At 39.9% G+C, this 20,663-nt stretch overlaps 1 protein-coding gene across 1 annotated transcript in view; it reads left to right on the top strand.

Annotated features, from left to right (window-relative positions):
• The first annotated feature begins 1,758 nt into the window (after nt 1-1,758).
• LOC131689037 (uncharacterized) overlaps nt 1,759-20,663 on the top strand; it is a 273,415-nt gene continuing 254,510 nt past the window's right edge. Inside the window, exon 1 of the mRNA XM_058973787.1 lies at nt 1,759-2,608. The gene's annotated coding sequence lies outside the window, so the exon portion shown is untranslated. The remainder of the gene's footprint in view (nt 2,609-20,663) is intronic.

Below are 20,663 nucleotides of genomic sequence, written 5' to 3'. Positions count from 1 at the left end.
TGGCAGCAGGAATGAGTCAATACGGAAAAAGGAAGGTGGACCTACCGGCCCATTCCAAACCTGTCAACGTGGTTCAATAGAAAGCAGGGAGAGGTGAACATCCACCTGGTACAGCTCCTGCCGAGCCACGGCTGCTACAGGCAGTATCTTCATCGGTACGGGTACGCAACGTTTCCATTCTGTCCGGTGTGTGAGAACGTCAAGGAGACACCGGAGCATGTGGTCTTCGAATGTCTAAGGTTTGAAGCGACACCCAGAGAGATGTTTGAAACGGGAGGACCGGGTATCAACCCAAATAATGGTCTGTACAGAATGACAAGCGACGCGAACACACGGTATGCGGTCAACGGTGTGGTGACGCAGATTATGAAGGCCTTACAGCGTAAATTGTGTGATGAACAGCGAACAATAGTTTCGGGCGAACAATCATCGCTGGAGTAGGCTAGATCCATCACCGGGAACACCATGCTCCACTCGGAATTGCCAGACCGACCATAGCACCTTACCGGTTTAGACGGGATAAATATTGCAGAAACAAAAGAAGAACCGGTTACGAGAGAACTTCTTTAGACGGGAAATTTTCTGACGGCAAAAGATTTACCGCCAAGAACTAGACCGTAGAGTTCACGAACAAGTCTGGAGACTCTGGTGCTAAATGGCACGAGAATAGAGCCAAAGGGCTCATAGAGTTGCAGTGTTGAACGTCACAAGAGACCCGAAGGGCTCAGCAAATCGGACAATTTAGTGTTTGCCGCTCTGAATGTCCTCCTAAGATTCGACTAATTTTCGAACCACAGCAAGTTTTCCTATTGCCATACAGAAATTTACACGTTGCGTGGATGGTCGAAATCTGGCCGAAGGGGTGCTGTGACCCTACTAAAAGAACAAACTACTGAGTATCTGAATTATAGTGGGTGAGATAATATCGGAGAGGAATAAAGTTCTGAGCAAGAGTAATTGTTTTAACGAGTCGGGGTGGCTGCCTAAACTCGTTCCCTGATTGGCTTGTTGTACATTTTTTCCTGTGTTTTTTTAACATTTTTTCTGCACTCTAATAAACACACACCCAGATATTGTCTCAAAACGTCGAGCTGTGTCGATTGATACATAAGACTCGGCCCTTCCGGCCCGCGAAAAAAAGTCTTGAGTGCTTGACCGAATTTCATATTATAAAAAATGTGAAATGTAATAATGTTAAATTATGAAAATCCGCCTATTATTTTATTCAAGAAACCAATCAACTTAAATAATTATTATTAGATTTGTATCATCTCCGTTTTCGGTTGAAATTTGGCGACTGATTTCTTTTCTACGCGAAAATACGTTTATATACCTCCAAGCTCGATTCCCCTAAATCCAAACCCTGTGTTTCGGTTCATCTACAATGAATGAACAACCGGTGACCGATGAGCACGCCAAGTCTTCTACTTCTCGATACTGTACGCATGTGCCAGAGTTGCATCTCCCGAGCGATCTTTGTTCGTCCATCGTTCCACGTTCGGCTCATTGTTGCATGTGCTCCTTTTGCTGCCTGCATTAATTCCCACAGCGGGACCGTTGCAGGGCAATGAACACGAGACGAAAACACATTTTCCCCAAATTTTCCGCTTCCCCATCCCGCCGATACATCACTTCCGGCGATAAACAAAGCCGGCTTTCCGTTTTTTTGCGTTTCTTGCGAAGCGTTGTTCGCGCCGAGCCATCGTCGTTGGCCCTCCGGCCGGTGTCTAGCAGCAAGGATGTTTGCTTCCTTGCGAACCATTCCGTACCAGTCAGTCTACCAGCGACGGTCGCAGCTAGTGGAAGCATCCCGGAAAAGCTCTTCGAAGTGTTCTAGGTATTTCTTTCACTGGATACAACCTGTTATTGGGGAAAACAGAAGAAGGTAGCTAGTTTTGTTTTGCGAATGATGTTCGACGAGCGGGAAGCTGCGGTTCGGTAATCTGATATATAGCCAATTAAATTAGTGTAAGTTGGTGCTACTCCAGCCAGACTAAACTGTACGCGTGCACCCAAGGACTGTTTACCATAGGCAAAGTGGAACACCCGTGACTGGTCGAGATTTACGCTGCATGCCGTGTCGTGCAACGGCCAACTGAAGTGGGTGGTTAGATTGCCGCTTATGGGCGGAAATGCAATAGAAACATCCACAGGATAGTGTAAAGCGTAAATTAAAGCGAAAATTAAAAACAAACAAAACGCAGCCAGGCACGAGTGTTGAGTGAAGGAAAAAGACTGTGGACGGTTGATGCACTTGGTGGTTTGAAAGTGCCGTCCGCTGCACCGAGCATTCGCGAGAGTTTGATGATGAGGAAAATAAATTACGTGGCGGTTCCCATGGTCGTTCAAGAAGCAGAGTGTTGATGGAAAAGTGAAATGGTGAATAAATTCAAATAAAATATTTATAATCAAACATCGGGCGGCATGGTACGGTGGTGCGAGTACAAAGGCTGATGGGTGTTTAAAAACAAATTAAAACCAGGTCGCTCTGGCGGGAGTTTTTACCGCTGACCGTTGATAGAGTGCCGCGTTACCGTGAAAGTGATCTGGAGAAAGATTTGGATAATTAAACATTGGTGAATGAAGACTGCGAGAGGTGTGAATAAAGGTAAATACACACCCATTTGTGATATTAATTGTTTGCGATTTCTGATTTCAATGTGCTGCGTCACTATCGAATTTTTGTCTTATTTCTAATTATTATAATTCTCGGGATCTACTTGTGAACACTTGTCTAATAGTAAATGTTCTAATCTTAAATATAAACAACCGACCTGACGCGACTTTTTTAGGGCTTATTTAAATCATAACATAGCAAAATAACAACCAGCAGGAATCGGATACCTAGTCATAAATAACGTATTCAGGACAGTTTCACGCTAACTTGATCAGTGGGGGTTGCTTCTCGGAAATTAATTAAAATTTGTGGGTGGTAAGAGTTTATCACTGCGGTTTAGTTCATTTGTCAGAAAAAAGCGTTGACAATTGAATAACTAAACTAAATTTTGGCGATCCTCTCGTTGGCGGATTATGATACGTGAAGTTTTTTCAGGGTTCGAAAGTTTGTTGCAATTCGGGACACTAAGGAAGGGAGATATCAATATTTTCAGACTATGCGTGGCGTATGGGGAACCCGGCCCTATTCGGACCTATCTAAGTAAATCGCCCTTTTAGGTGGATACATGTGAAAGAATCTTTGGAGAATTGTTCCTAATTGTTCATTTGCACCACTCCATGGCAGTGCTAGGCGACGATTTTCAAAACTCAAACAACTATGGGGCATTCAGGCCGTCATTTTTAATTTTTTACCTTCGATAATTTTATATGTTAATATTTAATCTTCTCCTGGGTTCGGCGGAAAATCAAGCAATATTTGAGATTTTTTTTGTGAAAAAGCTCATTCGATGAGTTTCAACGTCGTAAAAAGCTTAGTGTGGAAGTTTACCGTGACTTAACTTTTTGTCGGTTCCGACAGCATGAAGTGACAAGTTACGTTACGCTCGTCCGGAAATGCCGCAGACTCAGGTGATTCGCATTTCTAATGCCAAAAGATCCTGACTCCTGGGATAGCAGACAAAGGGTTAAGTCGCCGGTAAACTCTAAGCTTGCTCATATGATCCTTTTCCACGCTTTTCTAAACTTTCTTCCTTCAACTCCTTGCTTTCCCTTGAGTACTAAGGCTCTTAATATTGAATAATATGATTAACTTTTCAGTGTCTTGTTATTGAATGTCGTTAAAAACATTAAAAAATATAAAAAAGGAAAAGCGAAGGCATACAAATTTCTGCTTTAGATTTTAATTTCATTATTTATCGATAATTACACAATGATTTTTTTTCTTTCGAAAATTCAGAATGGATATAGTCGGCCTATGCGCGCGAAACATCGTCCTGCTTTGTTACGTGAAGAGCTCCTCGTAGTAAACTGAAATGAGAAACGAATATAATTTATTAAAATAGATTTATAGGCGTTAAAAAAGTAAAATTTGTCTTTTATTCTACTGTAAGCATATACTACAAAAAAAAATTGTGAATAAAGGAAATGAGATCAATAAAACAAGACCTATTCTTGACGTTAGCAGCAAAAACATGGCATCGAGAGAAACACCATTTTGAAGTCGCCATTTTGAATTTTTGATGAACTTTTCTAATAATCGATAAATAACGAATAAAAGATCAAAAGCTAAAGTTTGCACGTCTATTCATTTTTCAACAAAAAATCTCAATAATAGCTTTGGTTTTCCACGGAATCCAAAAGAAGGTGAAGCAAAAAAAAAACCTTCCACACAAAAACTTAATCTGGTGAGTCACAGCTATCAGTTGGTGCATCATGTATTTTCTTTGCTGTGGCGTGTGCAACCGGGGATCCGAATAGCCCGGTGTGCTCATTTCTCACAAAAGTGGTGATCGTCCTGAAAATATCTGCGCTCTCTCAAAAAAAAAGTCATTCCATAAAATAGGAGCCTCAAGCTTTTCAGAACACATATCTGTTATTTTTTCACTTTTATTTGTTGCTTTAATCACGGTTTTACCATTATAATGATTTTTGTTTTGAGGATAGCAAAAATATGAAACACGTTGTTTCACCTTTCTAAAAAACCAAAGAATTTGATTCAGCTGCCAAAATTACTGTTTTAGAATACCGGTTCCAAGAAAATGTACTAGTCAGAAAAATCATACGATTTTCTGAGCATTACGAATTATCCCCACGGTCTTAATAGCCCAGGGTCTCTCTATATATTAAAGTATTTTAAATGAATAATCTGTTTTAATCTACTGGTGCAATTGTGCCTTTCTCATTTATCGAAACTACTATTGTTTCCACAATCGTGAATAAAGTGCAATGAATCGTGGAATAATCACGTTTTTACGTTATGAAAATAGGACCATGAACAAAAATCATGTGTTTTAAAATTATGTTCAATTTTCCTTCAGTAACATCCGAATAGCGCTTATTTTAGTGGAACTATTTGTTTTTGTTTTGTGTTCCGCCAAGTCATTTCTAATGCGAATATTAGTACGCGAACTAGTTCACAACTTTATGAACATTATTCATAAAGGCAAAGGTTGACTCATGATGATTTTCATTTTTTCCAGAATAAAAATATTCTGGATAAGTTCTCGTGAACTATTTCACGAAATTCAAAATTTTATTTATAAACCCATTCAATTCTCGTGAACTAATTCACTAATCTCTAATATATTAGGTACGATCCAATATCCGTGCTCGTAGAATAGAACACAAAGTCATCAAATATTATTACCATGGTGTATTTGTGAACTACTTCAAGATTCCTAATATATGTCACGATCCAATATCTGTGCTCGTGAAATAGTTCACAACATCATGAAATATAATTCATGTGTTCGTGAACTGGTTCATGATATCTAGCATAAGTTATAACTCACGTTCATTTTTGTGAATTAGTTCATGAAATCATAAAATATTCATGTATTCGTGAACTGGTTCATGATGCCTAGTACATGATTTACAATCTATTTTGCGTGCTGGTCATATTTAGAAGATATCGCTAATCATTTACAATTTCATGCTCTTTCACAAAATTTGGAGAATTATTCGTGGAATTATTTTAAATATTAACGCGTCGGATTGTCTGGAAGTGTGTAGCACTTCGTTTGCCATTGTATTACGCATCAAGCGAAACGAACACAATGTGGATGAAAACGAGTTTCGATTTTCTCTGCGCGACACATTCCGCATTTGAAGTTCAGCTCACACTAGAGATGATCGGGTTTCAGTTTTTTCAAACCTGAACCCGACCCGAATCCGAGAGCTTGAAAATTGAAAAACCCGAACCCTACCCGAGCCCGAAATTATAAAATTTAAAAAACGCGAACCCAACCCGACCCCGAATATTTTAAACTTGCAAAACTCGAACCCGACCCGAACCAGAAAATAAAAATGTTGTAAAACCCGAACCCGAGAATTTCAAAAGCTGAAAACCCGAACCCGACCCGAACCAGAAAATTTTAAATTCGAGAAACCCTACCCGAACCCACCTTGTTAATACACCATCGTTGTTCATGACACTCATACGGTGATGGCACACTAGAGCCAGTATTACAAATACGAAACAAGCGCTTTCTGTCAGATTATCTCAGAGCTGGCCTAGCTGGGGATAGCAAAATACTGTGTGTTCTGTTCAAGTCATTAGCGGAATTGTAGAAGTTTTAAGTCAAAATCGTGTTTTGTACCGTATGTTATGAACGTCGTGAGTGCATTTAGCGCCAGTACTACATCATTCTGATTTATCTCGGTAGAGATTTAACGTGTCCTTCATTTGTTCTCAGCCTATTTAGTAACCCTAGTTAAATCAAGGACTGTCAGAAACCTGGCGGAAAGGCTTCTTTCGTAGAACACGGTGTCTGGGGAGACGTTGGTTCAAATCCATAGTTTCTCGGCACTTACAACATCGATTTATTTTATATTAAAAGTTAATAATAATTAAGATGGAATCTACTATGTTTTCTGTTTGAGTCTCATGGAACAATGACTTAAATTTTATAAATAAATATTGGGATAAAACTGCTTGAACTACATGCTACTAAAAACAATAAATAAGACGATGTGTCTTTTTCAAATGGTACTCAATTTTTGCCGCCATAATGCCATCAAAGTACCACAAAATTTGTGAGTTCAATTTTGAGTTCCACAAGATGTTTGACAATTCATCGCTGTTGTGCTGTCTTATGACAAGCGCCATTTAGCACATTTCTAGAAAAATGATTTTTAAAGTTTGAGATTGAATATCTTGAAACTTATAAATTGTGTAAACAATTCAAAGAAGACAATTGATGCTTCTGATCATTCTGTATTAATCTCTCAAATATTACGAAGATCGGAGAACTATGTTGCGAGTTTTTACTAAGAATGTAAACAAAAGACGCACTCACACGTGTCATAGGTGTGTTTTGATGACAAAGTTTGTATGGGGTGTGCATTAGAGTACCCAGAAAAATGATGAATTTTTGAAAAGTCTATCGGCCCACCCCCAAGTCGATTCCTAGTCCCACTAGGAGTACTTGCTCCAAATTTGAAGCAAATCGGACAAGTCTAGCTACCGGTCCAAAGTGTCTGAAGTTTGTATGGGATTTTTTCTACAAGTTACATGGAGAAACCCCACTAACTCGCATTTTAGCCGCTAGATGGCACTGTATGCATCGTAATAATGAGAATAATAATAACAATAAGAAAGATAATTTAACTGTCTACAACTTTGTCGAAGACTGTTAGTGAATCCGGCTTTGTTAAAAGAAGTTAATAAACTTTTAACGAAGTGATGTGTGAGTCAGTTTTGCATGGGGCCTAGCAGTGCATAGTTGTGTATCGGTACTCGATTCCCACCAACTATACATTTTTGTGAGATAATGGCTAGATTTAGCTGAATAGTATGTTCAGAAGAAGTGTAGTACATAATGCGAGCTATGCTTTGGTTGGAAAATTTTAGTTCCACCTGTGACCACATAGAGGGCGCCAACACTAACTTTTTATAGAAGTGAGATAGCATATCGAGATGTTCGGAAGAATTATTTAAAAATGCTTGTTCTACAACTTTATGGAAGACACCTAATCTCTATCTCTTTCCGTTGAAAAGTTAGTGTTGGCGCCCTCTATGCACTAAAATGTGGAACTAGAAATTTCTAACCAAAACGTGACTCGTATTATTTACTATAAATTTTCTGTACATACTATTGCCCTAAACCTAACTATTGTTCCACAAAAATGTTTAGTTCGTGCGAATCAAGTACTGATACGCAACCAAGCACTGCTACGCCCCATGCAAAACTGACTCAAACATAACTTCGTTAAAAGTTTAATAACTTCTTTTAACAAAGCCGGATTCACTAGCAGTCTGCGACAAAGTTGTAGGCAATTAAATTATATTTCTTATTTTTACTTACAGTGATAATACGATGCATATAGTGCCACCTAGCGGCGAAAATGCGTGTTAGTGTGGTTTCTCCATGTAAATTGTCGAAAAATCCTATACAAACTTCAGGCACGTTGGTCCGGTTGCTAGACTTGTTCGATTTGCATCAAATTTGGAACAAGTACTCCTAGTGGGACTAGGAATCGACTCAGGGGTGGGCCGATAGGGGTAATTTTTTTTCCTGTCACTCTACTGTGCATAGAAAATTTTCCATACAAGTAAAGCATCAATTATAAGTTTAATTCACATTTTTGGCATTATGTGGTCTATTAACAATCGGTGAGATGCATTTTGAAGGAAATGAGTAAGGGAATATAGAAAAAATAACTATTTTTGGATACAGTGTTGCCAAATGTGCTATATTTTCTGTTTAAAACTTAAACTGTATTTTTCTCACATATCGTGCATTTTTATTTTGAAAATGATTATGGCATTGTGTTTATCAGATAGTTTTACACATAAAAACATCTTATACATCAAGATAACTTGAGCCAATCCCCAGACATAGTCAGAATCAAGCAGTATGTCAAAATTTTGAAAACGCCACCTTGTAGAGATTTTTTAAACAAGTAATGTAGCATATCTAACTCAGTTTACCCCAAAATGGCGTTTGCCATAAGATAGCACAACAGCGACGAATTCTCGGTGGTTTGTTTAATTCATTATTTGCGTGAGTTCAAGTGCATTCAAACTCACGGAACTCCCATGCAAACCACTGAGAATCGTCAAAAGAAGTCAATCCGGCTCATTTTGTGCGGTTATGTCGGTTGGTGTAAAACCTTATATGGGAACTTTCGAATTGTCCTCGGGCTGCAACAGCCTTTGTAGTCAATGGTTTAAAAGCATCTCCCAACTGTATAGTGCAACTATGCTAAGCATATACAATTCGTGCTGCATTTAAATTTAAATATCACTTTAATTCATGTTCCTGTTAACAATATACATAATTAAACCTTAATGTACAATTTTGTTTCAATATGTATCTGTACTGTACTGCTATTCAGAGCAGTCGCGAAGCTTTTAAAACTTTTCAATTGCTTGTCAAAACGTTCAATCAGAAGCGGATCGATAGATAATCTTGTATTGTCTCTAATTCCCGTAGATTTCTACTGGTGGCCTATGTATCGGCTTCAAAGGCTTCAAGTTCATATTCCGTAGTGGAAAGTTGAAGCAATATTTTCCGACAAATTTCCTTTGACTTGGTTTATTGATGATTATTATGATAAGTAAATCGCAAAGAGATTTTATATGTGAAACACTTATTGATGAATGCTCTCTTATGAGTGTTCGTTTAAAAAATTAATTTATTCGGGCAGTTTGCGAATCTTAAGAGGAAAAATTTTATACATATATAAAAAATACAATATTTGAGATAACAGTAAGGCAGGGCTAGTTGATGGAACGATGACCTCGGAACATGTTTTGCACTGTACACGAAATGGGCCATCGGAAAGTCAATTGAGCTAACACCTACCTAAATCCATGAACCATGATGATGATGATGGTCCCACCTCATACCTCAAGTTATTTGCGTGAATGTTTAAATACATGCAAACATCTTTTTTTTCTGTAAATGACTACCTGTTACCGTTTCGAATCGTACACCCTATGAAGCCCTTATAGGAGAAGCAGAAATCAAAAAAAGCAGTCATACTAGCGTTCATGGTGAATTTCATGTATATACGTGTTAGGTTGGGCATGCGTTTATGAGTTAATTATTATTGATATCATCTATAATATTATATTGTTGTTAATTGTAAAATCGATTATAGTCTAATAGGTTAAAATTGTCAGAGAACTAGAAATAATTAAAATTAGGGATAAAATAAACTAAAATTGAAAACTCCGTAGGAATATGTATAACGAGCAGTTCAAATAATTGTACTAAAACAGACATTATACACACCACAAATGCACTGCGCGAAAATTGCTGCACTATGCACCTGAAAACGTTCTATAGAACATCCGTGGGGAGAAGCTGGGTAAATTATTGAAGCCAAGGTCTTATCATCTAGACAACCAACGTGAACGGTCGCTAAAAATCGAGATTAGCAAGTTTGATTTTAAAAGTGAAAATTACATAACCGGTAGTTCAAGCCGAAGTATATTGGACGTGCTTCAACCATAGCAGTCAGGTAAATGAAGCTAAAAATATAACTGCAACAAGCGAGAAATATTGTGACCTAACCCCAAGCTTCTCCAAAACCACGCTAGGACCCATTAAATTTTCGACTGATTCCGGACTACGGAAAACAAAGCGTCGGGCTTTGACCGAATAATTAAACATAACCGCACCCGCGGACGCTCTCCAGCTTTCGAGGTCGCACGCATTCAAGTTCGGAGCTGCGACGGGCTAGAGCCCTTTCCAAGCTACGCCTTTGGAGTAAACCCGCGGCAACACAATATCTCCCAGAAGGACCAAGAGTCGATCCCTACTAGCTAATTGGATCACCGTATAACCGCACTCGCGGCTCTTTTCCCGCTTTCGGAGTCGTATGCAGTCAAGGGCGGGAGACCCTCCGAAGGTATCAACGCAAAAGCAGTCACCTACAGCAGCAACGAGCAGAACAGCGCACATTCAGCCAATACCCACCAGTAGCAGCAGCAGCAGGTCGGCCGACCACGTGCAGACGAGTGCATCCCCATACACACACACACACACACACACACACACACACACACACACACACACACACACACACACACACACACACACACCAATTGTGAGTAATACATAAGATTAAAGTGAGGAATAGCCTTTCAATCACTACTATCCTAACTCTTGATCCCAAAGTAGACCCCGGAGCCGACCCTGAAAGTCTTCGTGCTTTCACGATCGAGCTAGCCAGAGAAGAGACCGTGAGAGTCCACCCCAGAGGGTCCCCGTGGCTTGACCAGGGACTAGGGGCTTTTCAAAGACTGGCCATATGCCAGCCAGTAACATACCAGCTAGTGGGAGATAGGATGGTTAACACACACTTACATATAAAAAATACAATATTTGAGAACCAGAAAATACACTGAAACCTCCATTTACGAACCAAATCGGGGGTTCGTAAATTGAATTAGTTTGTAAAAAAAGCGTTCGTTATTTGGGATTTAGTTCGTAAAAAAAGTTTGCTTCACATTCTTATTAATATTCGTTGGTTGAGCAATATTCCCGATAACCCTGACAATATGGGTATTTTTGGAACGGGCTTGACAAGTAGATGCTGAAAATGGACAATTGAAACTTTTTTGAAATCCAAGATGGCGGCTTCCAGTTGAGCAATATTCTCGATAACCCTAACAATAAGGTTATTTTTGGAACGGGCTTGACAAGTAGATACTGAAAATGGACAATTGGAACCGTTTTGAAATCCAAGATGGCGACTTCCGGTTGAGCAATATTCTCGATAACTCTAACAATATGGGTATTGTTGGAACGGGCTTGACAAGTAGATACTGAAGATTGACAAATGGAACCGTTTTGAAATCCAAGATGGAGACTTCCGGTTCAGCAATATTCTCGATAACCCTAACAATAAGGGTATTTTTGACAAGTAGATACTGAAAATGGACAATTGAAACTTTTTTGAAATCCAAGATGGCGACTTCCGGTTGAGCAATATTCTCGATAACCCTAACAATATGGGCATTTTTGGAATGAGCTTGCCAAGTAGATGCTGAAAATGGATAATTGGAAACTATTCCAAGTTCAATATGACGATTGCCGGTTGAGCATTATTCTTGACAACGAACAATATGGGTTCTATTTCCGTCATGCACTCGTCAACCCCATTTCTAAAATACCCATATTGTTGAGGTTATAGAGAATTTATCTAAACCGGAAGTCGCCATCTTGGATTCCAAAATTGCTCAAGACATCAATTTCCGTCATGCACTCGTCAACCCCATTCCTACAATACCCAACTTATGTTAGTATCAATTAACTAAGAATACATAAGTATATAACTTCATGCTGTAATATACGAACTCAAACTTTCCAAAAAGAGTTTGTTATTTCGAATTTAGTTCGTAAAAAAAGAGTTCGTTATTTCGAAGTTAGTTCGTAAAAAAAGTTACGTAAATCGAATATTACGTAAAAAAAGAGTTCGTAAATGGAGGTTTCAGTGTATGACGAAATCTCTGATCTTTAGATCGGTTATATTTTTCATTTATTCGTATCACGAAGTAAAGTTATTTACTGCAAATAGACTGGGCGTTGTGTATGGACATAAACAGCGTCAAGAAATGGTTGGGGTAAGACGGACAGTCTTGATTAATTTGCTTAATTCATCTTTATCGTAATTCTCACGTATAGAAACGAAAATATTACCGTCAAAAGTACACACGTTGACAAAAATTCTTTTTCTATTTGATATGAGGAGCATTAATGCCTACTGGATAAGAGTCACGAAAAAAAGAACCGCTCAACGGGCTTTACTCCGCAGATGTGGACAAAAATAAACAGTTCGAAAGGACTTGCTTGCGGTTCATCAGTCCAAAGAAATGTTTCGCTGGTAAATAACAAAATATATGCCCTTAAAACGATTAACTTTAATTCACATGAAAAAATCTCTCCCAATAACACGTTTCATCGTACGCAACCGTGTCCTCGCCGCCCTGAACACTGGCTGGTTTTTGCCTAGACAAAAGTAAATGCATAATTCATATGCCAGCATGGTTGGCCACTTTACGACTGCTTAGAATAAACGGTTTTTATGGGGCCAGTAAAGAGCTTCTTTCGTCATTGTTGTAATCCCGGCTTGTCCTGTTTGGAACGTGATTCATAATTCCCCCTCGAAACACGACTGTGGCATGTCACAAAAAAAACACGACCGCACCCACCGTTGATGTCGTAGGCTGCTGCCAAACGTGAACAGAACAAACATTCATCTGTTTCAGTGGACCGCTAGCTCGACTTTTCCATTAGTTTGGCCGCACAGTAATATTAAGATTAATAAGTTTGTTTACGTTAGATGCGACTTATGCCTCGTTCACTGCGTTTGCTTCATAAGGTGAATTATCTTTTTCGCGCTTAGACCTAATTCCTTCACAGCTGGTGTTAATGAGATTTTTTTTCGGAAAATTCCCTCGCCGCATCGCTTTGGTAATTAGTAGGCAACCAAAAAAAATGACCATTCGTTTGCTACATTTTTTTATTAAACATAAATACTACATTGTAGACTAATAGTAGTTTTGTTTCCTTGCCACAACTATCGAATTCAATCTAGACTCACCAAGGAACTGCATTTGCGCAACTTCCACAATTCCTGAGCATTGTAGATGCACCATCAAACCGGTTGGAAAATTGCCCTGTTTGTCAGCCAGTTACGGTACAGGAATGGCAATCGTCACATTTTGCGCCGTGTAGCGATAAACGATAGCGTAATGTGCTGTCACCGGAAGCTCGAAACATTCCCTAACGATGCAATTAACTGGCAACGACTATGCAGAAGCACGGGGCGTAGAAAAGAATGCAACAAATTAAATCAGGCTTTTCTTTTGCTGAGTGAGATGTTCCATCACTCTTTCAGACTGCGTTGCTACCTATTACTGTGAAAAAAGGTTCTGTTTGAAAAATCGGATTGATCACGTCGTAACGATACTGAATACTATTGATCTTTACAACTTTGAAACAAAGGTATATAAACCTGTTTTGATGAAGGGTGTATAATACATCTTTTAATAAATTTGGTTTGAAATTTCCGTTTCGTCTCTCCCGCGTATGGGAACCGGTTTGAGGCTGTATAGACTGTAATGCCGTTTTGGACTAACTCGGAAACTGAATCAGGTTGCAACTCCAACCGCTGTCAGTTTATACATTTTGACAGCAGTTGGGGTTAGAACTTGACTTGAAGTTTCACCTCACGACTGGTTAATGATGACGTACTATTGGAACTGAAATTCTGATTCTGATGAAATCATAGCGAGGTCCAAATATGCCAATCGTACGTACTTTGCTCCAGGGTTCGGCATATCGTATTGTATTGAAGCCCGTAGCGTGCGGTTGCCCCCCGCCAAGGGCACCAACCATAGTTTCACAAGTGGGATAGATATGTGGCCATGGGCAGTAAAGCAGCGTACCTCCATAAAGCTGTAGCTGAAATCGTGGAGTAAGCTAGATCAATTGTCACCCAGAAGATAACCCCTTACCGGGTGAATTGAAGTTTCCTCAATACTGGAAAAAGTTCCACCATATCACAAAGCTGCCGTTGATCAACGAGTCCTCAGTAAGTTCAATATCAGGTTGAATTGTCACATGAAATTTTTGGTGTTCCTTTAAGAATTGGAAACTCAAATTTGTGGGACCAACAGCTGTTTACTTCGGCTATATGTCAAAGCCTCCTCGAGCTGGTATATTTGGTGGCCTCTCAAGAATAAAAATTGTTCCTTTACAAGGAACCTCATCAGGCTATAATTTTTGGAAGCGAGAAAAGATGTCCCCACACGCAGATCACTCCTGAGCCAAAACAGCATAATAATTTGTCGTTGTGAGTAGCGTAGCTCTTTTCTAGTAGTTCTGCAAAATAATGCTAGGAGCGATCAGATCCTTCGGACTCTTACCCGGCACGAATCTGAAATGACGCACTATTTGGCCCGTCCAGTGCGATTGTCGTTCAAAATCTTAGCACATTGGCGCAAGTGGTCCTTGAAACTACCCACCCCGTGCTTCCACGTAAGACTGAATCGAAACGGGGACTACTTCATTATTCTCAACTTTGTGTGCGGGCATGTAGACGCGGTAGTCCTTTATAAATGACTTGTCACCAGTTACGCAATTTACTTGCTTTAGACAGAATACTACAACACTTATACTTATACCCAGTTAAAATGCAGAGTTCCGTTTGATTTCTGCTAGCATTCCGGCTGGTACTAGGTGCCGGTGCTGGTGCGATAATATGGGTTTAATACCGTAAAGTGAAATTGCATGGTCTGTTACCTAAAAGACAATAGAATCTTAACCTAAAGTAAAATCTGTTTTATCCCTAACATTACAAAGGATGCAAACTTCCAGATTAAGTTACAACGGAACACAACTATATGTGGATCAACAGAGAGCACGGAGAGCTCCTGTTGGGCCACGGCTTCTTCAGGAAGTGTCTTCATCGGTTCTAGAATGAGAGTGTGAGAACGTCGAGGAGACACCAGGGCCTGCGGTCTACGAATGTCCAAAGTTCGAAGCGACACGCAGGGAGATGCTTGAAACGGGAGGACCGGACTTCGACCTGGATAATATCGTCTACAGAAGGACAAGCGACGTAAACATGTGGAACGTGGTTATGACTGACAGGAAAAATGGCATGATAAACAGCGAGCAACGGTTTCGGGAGAGCACTCATCGCGGTTCATCGCTGGGAAACTCCGCCAGAGTAGGCTAGACCTACCGCCGGGTACTAGTCGAGTAGACTGTGACAGAGCGCCGCGTATGGGTCGTCCGAGTGCCAGCGAATCGGACGCCATGCTCCACTCGAATCGTCGGACCAACCGCGACACCCTACCGGTGGGCTCGATAGAAATATTGTGAAAACCCAAGAGGAATCGGTATCGGAAGAGCTTCCTTCGCCGATGAACATTCCGTCGGCGTAAGCTAGATTCACCATTGGGATCTGGACAACAAGACACCATCAGTCACGGGTCGTCGGGGTACCAGTAAACCGGATGCCCTGTTCCATCGGAATCGCCGAACAGACCTCGGCACAGCCAAGTGTTGGCTCGGTTTCGGGAGAACTTCTCTCGCCGGGGAACTCAGTGGTGGAGTAGGCTAGGTTCATCGTTGGGGACTAGACCGAGTAGTTCGCGAACAAGTCGGAATCTCAACGAGCAAGCAGTACTAAATGGCACAAGGGAGCCGATGGGCTCAGGAAATTATATTGTGTCAAGGTGTTCTGTAACCCAACTGAAAGAACTAACTGCTAAGTACTCGGAGTGGAGTGTGTGCTGTATACATAAAAAACCTCTTCTCTAAGTAATACCGTAAGGTAGTGCCGGGAAGGAGTCCGGTTCCGTGAAAGAGTAGTTGTTTTAGCGGGACGGGTACCTGCCCAAAAATACACAAATATTGGCCCAATTAGTCGAGCCGAGTGTACTACGTTTTGAAAGTCACGTGCAATCGTCTTAGAGCTTTAGACGGTTCCTATGTGTAGATCATGACGCGACTGTTGTTCAGGAATAAAATTATACTGCAAGCCGTTTTGATACATAAAATGTCATTTGAGTTCGGTCCCTCTAGAAATAAGTCAATATAGAAACCACGAAAGAAATCTTGGGAGTATGGTCGAAAAGGGAAATAAGTCAAGTTGATCAGCTTCTCTGGATCGGTTCATGTTTGAACATGTTTCGATATTAGCAACAGTTGTGAGTAGATTTGATACACAGCAAAATCGGTCAGCGGGAGATTTCGCTGCCGATGATCATTCCGGCGAAATGGCTGACAGCGGAATGGCTTGCGAAAATGAGCATCGGTATTGGGAGAAATGCCGCCGCCGAGGAACTCTCAGCACCGGCTATCAGATAAATAGGTACGAGTAGCGCCAAGAAGGATTAGGAACCCTGCGAAGGTTGTTGTAAAGAGATGTAAATCATAATGGTCGACACCTCCGGATCGGTTTGTGTCTCAACAGGCGACAATATTTACTGTTGACTTGAGCAGGTTAGATATTCCGCGAAGGTTGGAGAGCAAGCAATAAAAAGCAGTGATGGAAAAAAACATGCACGATTAACACAAAATAAAAAGAGCAAGAGCACAATCCTTATTGAAGTAGTAGATTGTTAGATATAAGAGGTTTTGGTTTTGCTTGAGGCTTGACTAATACAACCCAATCCGACTGTAGAAAATTCTTTCTCGATAATAGACATTTACTCAATTCGTTAAGCTGAGTCGATTGTTGCACATGACTCGGCTAATCAGGCCTCGGAAAAAATCTTAAAGTGCACGAAACGTAAAAAAAATAAAATCCTCCGCTTGAGAATTTTCTACGCACGGACCTGCCCGTAATAACAAACCACAACAGTCGATTTTAATAGAGACTTAGTTATCCTCAAAATTATATTTGAATTCCTTTTAAAATCAAATATCAAACTTTGATTCTTGATACATTCTAATGTCTTTACAGGTATGCAATGGATAAAGGGCGAACACGAAATTATTGCGACTCCGAAAATGTCATGCCAATTTTCTTATAATGTTTAAAATCAAGCCAAAATTTTAGGGTAGTTTTATACATATATTTACTTCAAAAATCAAAAGAAAAGGTAATCGATGGAGCCTTGAGTGTAAAATTGAACGCATTTTCGCTTGATGTCCTCCATCAAAGTCTTTACAGTGTCATCCGGTACCAGTTTCTCAGTTTTTTCCATTTTCATAACATGTCCTTCTCGTCTTTGACTGTCTTCTTGCTCTTCCGAAGTTCCCGCTTCATCATTGCCCAGTACTGCTTCACCGGGCGCAGCTCCGGACAGTTTGGTGGATTCATGTCCTTTGGAACAAAATGGACAGAATTGGCCTCATTCCACTCCAGGACACTTTCAAAATAGTGACATGATGCCAAATCTGGCCAAAATAGCGGAGATTCGTCGTGCTGCTGCAAGAACGGCAAAAGGCGCTTCTCGAGGTACTCAGATTTGTATATCTCGCCATTTACTGTGTCATTTGTCACGAAAGGCTCACTCCTCAGTCCGCAAGAGCAGATGGCCTGCCAAATGAGAATGGAGGCGAACTTCGACATTTTCTTCTTCTTAAATTTGTCGTCCACATAGAACTTGCTCTTGCCGGTGAAAAACTCCAACCCCGGAATTTGCTTAAAATCGGCTTTTATATACGTTTCGTCGTCCATCACACAGCAGCCATATTTTATCAGCATCTTCTCGTAGAGCTTCCGTGCCCGAGTTTTAGCTGTCGATTGTTGCCGCTCATCGCGGTTTGGGAAGTTCTGTACCTTGTATGTATGTAGTCCAGCTATCTTCTTTGCATTCTGGACGTAGCTCTGCGACATGCCGATCTTTTTAGCCAAATCACGGCTTGAGACGTTGGAATTTGCTTTAATCATCCGCTTCACCTTTCCCTCCGTCTTTTTGTTCTCCGGTCCCGGTTTTCTTCCAGCTCCTTTGCCGTGGTCCAACGTCAACCGCTCCTGGAACCGCTTCAACACCCTGGAGACGGTTGAATGGTGAATGTTCAACATTTTTCCCAACTGCCGGTGCGACAGGTCAGGAAATTCCAGGTGTTTGGAAAGAATTTGTTCTCTCGACTCGCGTTGGTTCACCTCCATTTTCGTTGAATCGAAAAACACGACTTCGAGTTTGACAGCATGTAAACAATACACATCAATGAGAAAGTGTGCAACATTTGGTTGATTTTTACCCAATGGTAAAAAAGTTATGCCCTGTAGAAGGTGTCGCAATAATTTCGTGTTCGCCCTTTAACCGACGATGACCGAATCAAGATGAAGTACAGCTCCGTTATGGTTTAATTTTTAACCGAGTGAGCTAAAATAAGTTAAGATCTTATTGTATATACATATTTTTGAAAAGATAAGTAGGTTTTTTATGCCTTTTCGAGAAGACATTTTAGGAAATTTCTTTCAAAGGGGCTGTTCCCTACTTTTAAAAAAAATTAAAAATTGACCAACAGTCGTTTTTTTAATTAAGTCTGATTCGCAAATGAGAACCGCTCTTTGTTTACTTCCTCTTCTGTGAACTACTCGGTGGATTTTAAGTTTACACTCAACTCAACAATATTTGAAATCATTACCTTGCGATGAACATTGTGTACAAAGCTATATAGCGATGCCGTAATACCCAAAAGATAAAGTAAACGAAGAAAAGGTCTCATTTGCAGATACAACCTTAAAAAAAAGTCTTCAATTCTGCTTTCTTATAACTTTCCATCCATCTATTATTATTGGAGCATATATCTACCGTTTAGTATTATTTTTTGTGTTCTTTAAATATTCTCAATACAATGTTTCGCTCAATATTTCCAAACCTGAAATGAAGCCCATAGCTACACATAAATTTAAAATAGCGGCCAAAAATAAGGCCATCAAAACCATTAATCATCGTGGTTTTGTATTCAAAACTTCGTGCTGCTGTCTCCCTTCAACCCTTTTACTCGCATTTTGATTTTTTGTAGATTGTAGATTACATTTCTGACCGAAAGCAACGCATTGTTCGCTAATTGTGTAGCGACGCAGACCGGTTATCGACCTTCGCCAATTTTGAAGGAAACCGTGTAATCCTTTTCAATACTACCTTGTGGGAAAAAGGAAAAAATACAATCATGTTAATTCCCTTCTGCTTCGGCGAGGGTGAAAACTTCCGATCCTTTGTGTTCGGCTTCTGCTTTCCTTTTTCTATTGATTCAACTAGTGGGTGCCCGCCGTCCAGGAAAAAAGGTATTCTTTATCTTTATTCTTGGGGAAGAGAAAACAAGATTAATATAATTGTTCCCTCACAATGATTACGGGCGGAAAAATTTCCCACGCTTCATTCTCTGCCATTGTTCTATATTCCCAGACAGGATACACTCCATACTCTATGCGTAGGCTGTAAGCGCATCCTACTGGAGCAAAGTCAGTAGCGGTCGACGTGGTCGGACGACGTATGCTAGTAATTGCTACAAAAAAGTAAAGCCTTGGTACTACATTCCGTTGTGAAACTTAACCTACTATTTGCACAGACTTCGTAGTCGATTCTTAGTGTACAGGACAATTGCTAGGGTAGTATTGCGATTCTACTGATTGTTAAAAATCCCTCCTGACTGGAACTCAAGCATGCGGTGACTCACTTATGCGATTAGCGCTTTACTCTCTAAGCCACCAGACCAGTTCCTCCTACAATAATTGAAAAAATGCGGCCTCCGTCTGACGAGGGAACGGTCTGCACGAAATGGTCCGTTAGGACAACAGATTTAATTATGAAACATGAATATACTGAATAGATTGAAAAGGTGATTTAAATCACCTACCGGTGTGGCTAAATTTTCATTATGTAGTGAACATTGAAAATTTTGCTTGGCAAATCATATCGGCTTCTCACTGTAAATGAGTTTTATTTTCATATTGTTTGAAATTCTGGATGAATGGAAACGTACATTTTTTTTTTAAATTCTAATAAAAATGTATAGTGCTTGTTCAAACCTGGAACCAGCTCGACGAATTAAGACAATGTTTGTATACAGTGTGCCCATTAATACGTTCACCCTGTTTTTTTCAGTATAACTTTTTTTCGGTCGAGCAAACTGCACCAAATTTTCAGCGTTTGTTTTAAAACTTAATGAACGATGTTTCTCGAAATTTCGAAGCCCTGGTGCGTTTTGTTCGTTTGTTATGGCTGTTTAAGTGAAAAAAAAGTGGTGTCCCACATTTATACGTTCACCCTACTATTTTTTGGATAACTTTTTTTCTATTAACACAAACTGCTACAGATTTTCAGCGTTTGTTTTAAAACTTAATCAACGATATTTCTTGAAGTTTGGAAACCCTGGTGCATCTTGTTCGTTTGTTATGGCAATTTAAGTAAAAAAATGGTCCTTTAGTTTCCGTTCACCTTATTTTCTCGGAATAACTTTTTTGAAGTAGAATACTTCTAACGTTTCAATATAGGGGTCCCGTTTAAAAATTTTCTACCGGAATTTAACCCGATTTTTAAACGTAAATATCTGCCGTTGTACTGAATGGAAAAATAAGATTATTATGCTATCTGATTGTAAATATGTACAGCAATTTTG

Source organism: Topomyia yanbarensis, chromosome 3 (genome assembly GCF_030247195.1).
Source record: "Topomyia yanbarensis strain Yona2022 chromosome 3, ASM3024719v1, whole genome shotgun sequence".
NCBI lineage: Eukaryota > Metazoa > Arthropoda > Insecta > Diptera > Culicidae > Topomyia > Topomyia yanbarensis.
Note: the sequence above shows the minus strand (reverse complement) of the source record. Positions and strands in the feature narration are given on the sequence as shown.